The sequence below is a fragment of the Octopus sinensis genome, linkage group LG1 (genome assembly GCF_006345805.1).
Source record: "Octopus sinensis linkage group LG1, ASM634580v1, whole genome shotgun sequence".
NCBI classification, from domain to species: Eukaryota; Metazoa; Mollusca; class Cephalopoda; order Octopoda; family Octopodidae; genus Octopus; species Octopus sinensis.
In genome coordinates this window covers 16752479-16761131 of record NC_042997.1, presented here as the reverse complement: position 1 = coordinate 16761131, position 8653 = coordinate 16752479, and the positions used below count along the sequence as shown (strand labels likewise).

At 31.7% G+C, this 8653-nt stretch overlaps 1 protein-coding gene across 6 annotated transcripts in view; it reads left to right on the top strand.

Moving 5' to 3' along the window:
- LOC115216671 (neuroglian-like) overlaps positions 1-8653 on the top strand; it is an 826540-nt gene that overhangs the window by 788157 nt on the left and 29730 nt on the right. The gene's annotated exons all lie outside the window — the stretch shown is intronic.

Genomic DNA, 8653 nt, shown 5'->3' with positions numbered 1-8653 from the left:
ATTGCAGGGAACCAGAAATTTATAGTTATGATATTCATGTATTTTCCAAATACAATTAATATATGGTGTTTACCAATTTGGCTTCAAAGATGGAATATAGATGAAACTTAACCAAGATCTTATCACTGCAATGCAGTGTATAGCTTAAAGTATTGATAATGACATCTTATATTGGCATAAACATGATTAAAATAAATTATTATTGTTGATGATGGTAATAATAATAATAATAATAATAATAATAATATTAATAATAATAATAATAAATAATAAGGATGATAATAAATATAATAATTAAAAACTATAAAACAATAATAACAGAGATCTTTATAATGTCAACCACATGAAAAATTCATGAATTTCAACAATTTTAAAATTCTAATAGCTTCTATGGGTAAATAAACTGTTTCTTTTTTTCCAAATCTAGCCTACATGTTATTTGGGAATATAATCAAATCATATATATACATACATATATATATATATATATATTATATATATATAATATATATATATATATATATATATATATATATACATATACATACATATTTATATATATATATATATAATATATATATATATTAAAAAAAACCTCATTTAAAACGGATGTTAAATGATGTTTTTTTAAATATATATGTATGTATGTATGTATGTATGTATGTGTGTATGTATGTATGTACGTATGTATGTATGTATGTATGTATGTATGTATGTATGTGTATATATGTATGTGTGTACATATGTATGTATGTTTGTATGTTCTTATTCAGTTTATTTCAAGATTTCTTGTCAATAAAGAACTGGTTTCTAACCTAGATCCAAGGTTCCTTCAATGGAATTTCAACATCAACAACAGGGTATTTTTGTTTGTTTGTATAAATGTATGTATGTTTTATATATGTATTCTCACGCATATAGTTGCATATCTTGACATGCTCATGTATGTAATGTATGTATGTAATGTATGTATGTATGTATGTATGTATGTATGTATGTATGTATGTATGTGTATTTATGTATGTATATGACTGAAAGTATACATTACATGTATATACTCAAAAATACAGGTAACTGAAGTCTATTATTATGTCTGATATACTTAAGGATTTTATACACAAACACACACTCACACACATATGAAATCTTGAAGGTGCAAGAAGGAAGCTACACTGTTTGTGTAATATACCAACATGAAGAGTGTGCTAACTTTCGCATGCAACCAAGCAAAAATATAATATAGGATTTATATCCTGTATACATGATTTCAGATAATAATCTCTTTTTGTAAAAGATGAGTAAAGACAAACATAACTATATAGATATATATTCTGATCTTTGAAAAAATAATGCAACCAAATTTGTTTTATTGGAAATATATTTTTCTGTTTCCTACAAATTAGCAGTGTAATATGGTTTGGTAAATAACCTTATTTGATATATGATACTGTGATAGCAATTTCGTGAATATCAAAGTTACTTTTTTCTTTCTTTCTTTCTTTCTTTCTTTCTTTCTTTTTTTTAACAAAAATGATATTTATGTTCCCAAATACTTGATCATTTCTCTGTTATAAACTACAACCTATAATGAAAGAATGAGGTTGAAATTATGCAAAAAGCATAAGTTTGCCATGAGGAGAGTAAATAACTAACATTTCAATGAATCTCTTCATTGTAGAAACAATTTATAACAATTTATTATTTGTATCCTGTATATATGATTTTGGAAAATAATTTTTCTCTCCTGGCATTCTGCAATGGAAGATTCATTTGATATTTCCACTTCTCATGGCAAACTAACATTTCTTAACATTTTTCCTTTTACTGTTTCCATGCTTGCTAGCAGAAACCATCCACTTCAGGGTTTGAATTCTTGTGTTTGTGCATAAAATTGCTGAACATATTAGTGAAATGCATTTTATCTGCTCCTTGCCTATTATTGTATTCAGTTATTTTATACCAAATGATAATTGATGAATGAAAGGGGCTGATAATTTCTCCAATGAAATTCTACTGCCCAAAATATTAGACTTTTGTTCTTTTCAAAGAATGCCAAAGATTTCTATATAATACATCCTTTGAATAGGTCTATGCTTACTCAACTCAAACTAGCACCAGCAGTTTTAATTCTAATGGCTATTTTTAATTACTGTATAAACCCTTAATCATCAAAGTTATATCCACTTCGTTCGAAGCACATCTACTTGTGACGGTTCCTTAGAGAGGCAACCATCACAAAAATAATCATTATATATTAACTTCAGATAGTTGAATCAGAAGAAAATCTCAAAGGTAGCAAAGTATTACATGAGATGGTTGGGTTACTTGAATCTACTGATGTAACAGCCAAAGCCATTTCTATAAAAACAAAGTCTATATGCTCAAACATGGACACTACACTCACAATAATGGTATGTTGATCATAGCTAGAATACTGATCAGGTAATTCTTCTATTGACTATCCATTCCAGAAGTCTTCTCTTGCTCAAGTGACTAAGACTTCTCAATATGATGACTTCAGCTGATTGTAAACAACTATACCTATGTAAGATAAGAATGGCTAATGAAATACAAATCTAAATATCATCTACTCTTTCATTATTCATTACTTTTAATGAATGCAGAATATTGTAGATTCAGAGAAAATAAACAAAAGTGTATGCTATTGGTGAATAATGGATTTATTCACAATTTCTACAGGTGATACATCAAAGAAGCTGTGATAATCTATATTAATCACAATAAAATGTGTATATATATATATATATATATATATATATATATATACATACATATATATATGATGCTTCATTTTTAGTTCCACAAATATTACAACAAAAGAGAAATGTTACAAATATAGAGATCATAGCATTCTACAACTTTGTTGATGAGTTATATATATATATATATATATATATATATATATATATATATCCCACCCACGCCAGCATGAAAGGTGGACGTTAAACAATGATGATGACGATGTATGTGTGTATGTGTGTGTGTACATATATATATATATGCATTTATGTCTGTATGTAGAGAATCTGTACAATGTGGAGAAAAATGTACATACTGGTTGATGAAAAGTCTATCAAAAGACTGGGTATTTAAACTAGTGGCAAAAATCAGTCTGATTATCTTATAATAGCCCTTGTGTGAGCTTAGTTATAAATCTGAAATATTGAGGTATGATCATCGAGCAAGTTACTCTTCTGTAGGGCAGTATATGGATTACTGGTAAAAGAGATATATGAGATTACGAATCCGTGGCTGGTTCTGTTATCCATTGCTTCTATGTCTTCCAGAAATACTCTAACTACTGATACCTTCAGTGTGTTAACTGACAGTCTGTCTCTGAGCTATTTCAACTACTCTACATCAGCACTTGTTAATATATCCTCAGTCTCAGTTGCTAATTTATCAGAAAAGTGATGATGTAGTCTCAGCTATCAATGCCAGTTTGTTTGAGATTAGTGAGATGATGTTGTAACTGATTAGTCCAAAAAAGTGACTTTGTAAGGCTACTGTGGCTTCTTGCTAGTGACACCAGCAATCGGTCGAGCAGAAAGTGATAGTGTAACATGGTATCAGTGCCAGCTGATTTGAGGATAAACTTCTCTGCTGGGGAAATCAAACTGCAAATTTTTGGAATATTATTCACATCACTGGTACCCCACAAATATAAATATCTAGATTAATTTGGCAAAAGATTTCATTTAAAGAAGTGTTTGTCATTTAAGTGATTGGGATTTGTCTGTTTGATTACAGTCAAATTCCTTTATTATAAATATTATTTGTATCTTATAATTAGATTGCTGGACTGTAACTGTTCCATTGTCTCACTCTTTTAAGTTCAAATCCTTTATTGGAATAAGTTCACTCAACTTTCCCTACCCCAATATAAAGTTAAATTTGAGCTTTGTGAAAGAAATTGTTATAATAGAAAGTGACATACTTCACAAAATTCTGCACAGTGTACTTGAATCCAGGATCTCATCACTACAAACAGAATTTTTTAACCATTTGGCCATATTACACCTGTAATGGAGGAAGAGAACTGAAAAGTAAAAACAAATGCTCCAACAAAATGCAAATGTTTAAATTAACAAAATCCATATGTTGCATGCTACCAGAGGACAATTAATGCAAAAAGAAGAAAAAAGAAAAAAGAATACAAAAATCAGGGAAAATTTAGTGTAGCAGTAGCTTGTCTTTAAATACAAAATGAGTTGTCTTGCTGAAATAATTGTGGATTATTAGTTAAAATTACCGACTTCTAAGTTGTGCCATTTCTATTATTGATCAGTGAAGTTAAAAAACATATCAGTGGAAATGGAGATCAAATCAATCTAGCAAAGACCATTGTTTGAATACGTCTGTCTCTATTCTACAAATCAAATCTGAGTAAATTATTTCAAAAAGAACTCTCTAAAGATACAAAGTGGTAATGTAAAAATGGGAATGACAAGAAAATCCCTTCATAAAGACATTTCCTCAAGAAATATCTCTATATTTAATTTCATTCTTTCCTTGATTTAACTCAGAAATGAATATGGAATCCATCCAAACTGTTTTCAACTATCTTCTTTCTACATATTGATTCAGTCTAATATGCATATATTTATTTGTTTACTCACTTTTATCATTGTGAGCCAAACACCAAAAAATATATATATATATATATATATATATACAGAGAGAGAGAGAGAGTGTGTGTGTGTGTGTGTGCGTGTGTGTGTGTGTGTGCGTGTGTGTGTGTGTGTGTGTATCGAGCAATATAATTGAACAGTTTTCTAGTATGGCACACGCAAATACATCCATCAAGTAGTTTTATATATTTTAGTGTATATTGCTATATTCATTTCAGCCTTTTGACAATAGCCATGATGAGGTAGTACATGTGTGTGTGTGTGTGTGTGGTCTAGTGATTAGGGTGTTGGACTAATGACCATGAGGTTGTGGGTTGAATTACTGGACTGAGCAGCATGTTGGTTCTCTGAGCAAGGCACTTCATTCATTTTGCTTCAGTCCACTCAGCTGAAAATGAGCAACAGCAGTAGCCAGAGGGAAAGAGAGAGGGTTAATCCTGTAACAGACTGATACATTCTGTTCAGTAGAATGTCTTACACTCCCAAGTTCCACAGAAACCAGGATAAGCACTGCTGGTCTAATGCACCTTTTAACTCTAGATAGATTTTGTTTAAATATATTGATGATTATAGGTGTATGGCTGTGTGTAGCTTTTCTTTGCCACCCTCATTACTTCAGAGAGGAGGAGGAGTGGTGGGGTGGAGGTGGTGGTGGTGGTGGTGGTAGTAGTAGCAGCAGCAGCAGCAGCAGCAGCAGCAGTAGTAGTAGTAGTAGTAGTAGTAGTAGTAGTAGTAGTAGTAGTAGTATAGTAGTAGTAGTAGTAGTAGTAGTAGTAGTAGTAGTAACAGAAGACTAAGACAAATCAAAACCAGCTAGAGGTAAACTAACATCAGCCCTAAAACTTTATATTGAACTATGCAGATTTGAGAATCCTAACCCATGGAAGATGCAATGGCTTTCTAAATTATAAAACATGCAGAATAATTCATCAGAAACCAGATAATTTAAGCATCACAAGGACAGATGAACAAAATGAAATCTGCACCAAATGAAGCATCAAATGATGAGTTATTTCCATTATTAAAGTGTAGGACTAAGTGGTTATATTTTAACATTGTTCACAAAAATCATAATAATGAGTGCTTGAAGCAAACTTATAGAGCTAGCTTGGTTTTTGTTTGATATTTTTGAGTACTCTTAATCAACAGAACACAGAGGTGGCTATTCAAACATTCTATTAAATCTGTATTATTATCCATCATCATCTTCATCTTTTTAGACTTGCAATTTTATTGAAAAATTTTCACTTTAAGTTTGTGATCCCTCTGTTAATGACAGCTGCAAGTTTGTTGACAAGAGACTTGGCAATAGAAATCATGTTGCTAAGCAAAATTTCTCTTGTTGTGTAATAGTAAGGTGACAATTGACATGTGCAAAGTGGAAATAGTCCAAAGAGAAAGAGTAGTGTCCATCAGTATTGCAAGCCCTCATAAACTGGTGGTATACAGCACAGAACATCCATCTCTCATGTGCAAGTATGCTTTGCTAAGATGTACTATGCTTTTGCCAATTTTTTTATGTAACTGAGCAGACATACACATCTCTCAGTCCTTCACCCAGTGACATATCATGGATGTGACAGGTGAAGGAAGAAAGAGGGCAGTGGCAACACCCTGACTGGTACTCAGTACAGCTGGGTGGACTGGAGCAACATGAAATAAAGGCTTTGCTCAAGTACACAATGCACTGACCAACCAATCAAGGAATTGAACTCACGACCTTGTGATTGTGAGCCAAACACCAATCTACTAGGTCACATGCATTCACTAAGGGGTTGATGTAGTTGATATTCAATAAAGGGAGAGTTTGTGACATGTCAAACAAAGTTGTCATGTGGAGTAGAAAAGCTAACATCCTGGGCTATTACCTTTCAGCAATACTCTGGTGAAGAGCAAAAACCCTAAAACATTACATTTTCTACTCCATAAGACAGTAGAATTATTCAACATTCTATAAGCTCTCCTTTAAGATTCCATGTTGCCAAAGTTGACCCACACCAGTTTCCTTGAATTCTGGATTTTACCTTAATTGATATTCAATCTGAACTTCAGCAGACTGATGCCTCTAGGGAAAATGTAGACAGGGAAGGATTTCCAGATGGTTACAGTTCTTGAGATGAGAATTTTGACACAAGTTTTAGTACAAGTTTACAGTGAGGGAGCATAAAGAGCAAGGATGATGAGAAGGAAAGTGGATAAATTGCGTGGGGGTGTATAATTAGCTAGTTCACAGTAGCAAGAACAATAGTGGTGGTAGTAGAAGAGATAGGTTGTGAGTGATTATAATGTATTGGTGAATGAAAGTTTGCCAATCAGTCAGATGGTCTTTTTGGGATATGTGTGCATGTATGTGTGTGTGCATGTGTGTACGTGTGTGTGTGTGTAGCAGCTGCTATGTCCCAGACATGTAGTACTTATGTGTGAAGTGCACTTGCACCTTGTAGAATGTCAGAAACTGTTCAGAGTAGAAGTAGTTTCTGGCCCTGAAGATATACAGTTTGTCAATGTGTATGCAAGCTCACATTTTAGTATAAAATGTTGAGATAATAGTGATTTTCATAATTATGTCTTGAAAATGTTAAATATTGCTTATATGTGTGCATGTGTATGTAAGTGACATGGAAATTTATACAAGTATGTATGTGTGCTTAACTTCCCATGTTAACATATGAGTGTAACTTTTAGCAAATAAGCATCTGTCTTCTTCAGGAACCATTAGCAATTTTAAACATGAGAACAATAAGTCTTAAACTAGTGACAGATGATCATAGGAGATGAAAATAATGAGAAAAATGTACTCTTGATTAAATTTTTAATGTTTATTACCTTCTGTTTTTATAAATATAAATGTAAAGTAAATATAGCCATTACTTATGAAATATCTCACTTTAACCAGTTGGAACAATTGAAATCATGAGAATTAATGAGGCAGTCATTATTGAAATCTTAACGTATCTGGAAATAACTGAATAGAAACATATCCTCCTCAGTGTCTTCTATATTAAGTGCAAAGAAATTCTCTAATTAAATTATCAATCATATGTCATAAAATTTGGTTGACATTTAATATTTTCTCTAGATATCTAATCACTCATTCTTCCTTTTCATACTACCATCCATTCTGACAAGATGCAAACAGATATTTAATTAAAAATAGCCATGAATTTAAGTGTAGCTATAAGGAGGGTTGTAAATGTGATGGTATTAATATTAATGGTGTACCCAAGCAGAAATAAATAGCAAGACTATAGGTATGCATATTAGTGTGTCTGATTATAAATGTGTGTACTATGTATGAGTGGGTATGCACCCGCATGTGTATGTATATATGAGTATGTGTGCATACGTGTGTGTGTATATGTATGTGCATATGTGTACACGTGCGCCCACACACGTGTGTGTATTAATGAATGAATTAAATGTGTATTTCTATGTAGATATTTGTGACTTTCAGTAGTTTATTGAACTTTTACATATTTCTTTGATTCGGTCTTTATTGTTTGAGATTTTCATTTTGGTGGGGTTTTGTTATGCGTTTTTTGTAATTTTATTCTAAGTTGTAATCAACACCAGACTTGTTATTAGTGAAATGGAAAGAAATAATTATTGATAGAGAGCAAATACATAAAAATAAAGAATATTATATCAAATAATTGCTGTGGTTCATAACAAACAGTCTAAGAAAGACTCATGTGAAACTTTTTGTGTATGAAGAAGTAATTGAAAGGCCAGACAGAAATAACAATTCAATACAACTTCTTTTACTCTGTGTGAATGGTGTATGTGTATATGCATAAAGTAATGCCACTCAGGAAGGGTATCAGTGAGTTCAGTTAACAAAAAGTAAAATAAATTAATCAATTAATTGATTTGTCAAAGTCTTTCACAACACAACTGTGACCTTTTCAATGATTTCTCCTGTGACTGGCTTCAACTTATCATAACTTGGAACTGATTTGTTAATACTTCATTGGGGAAGGCACGAGTGTCCCTATACCCCA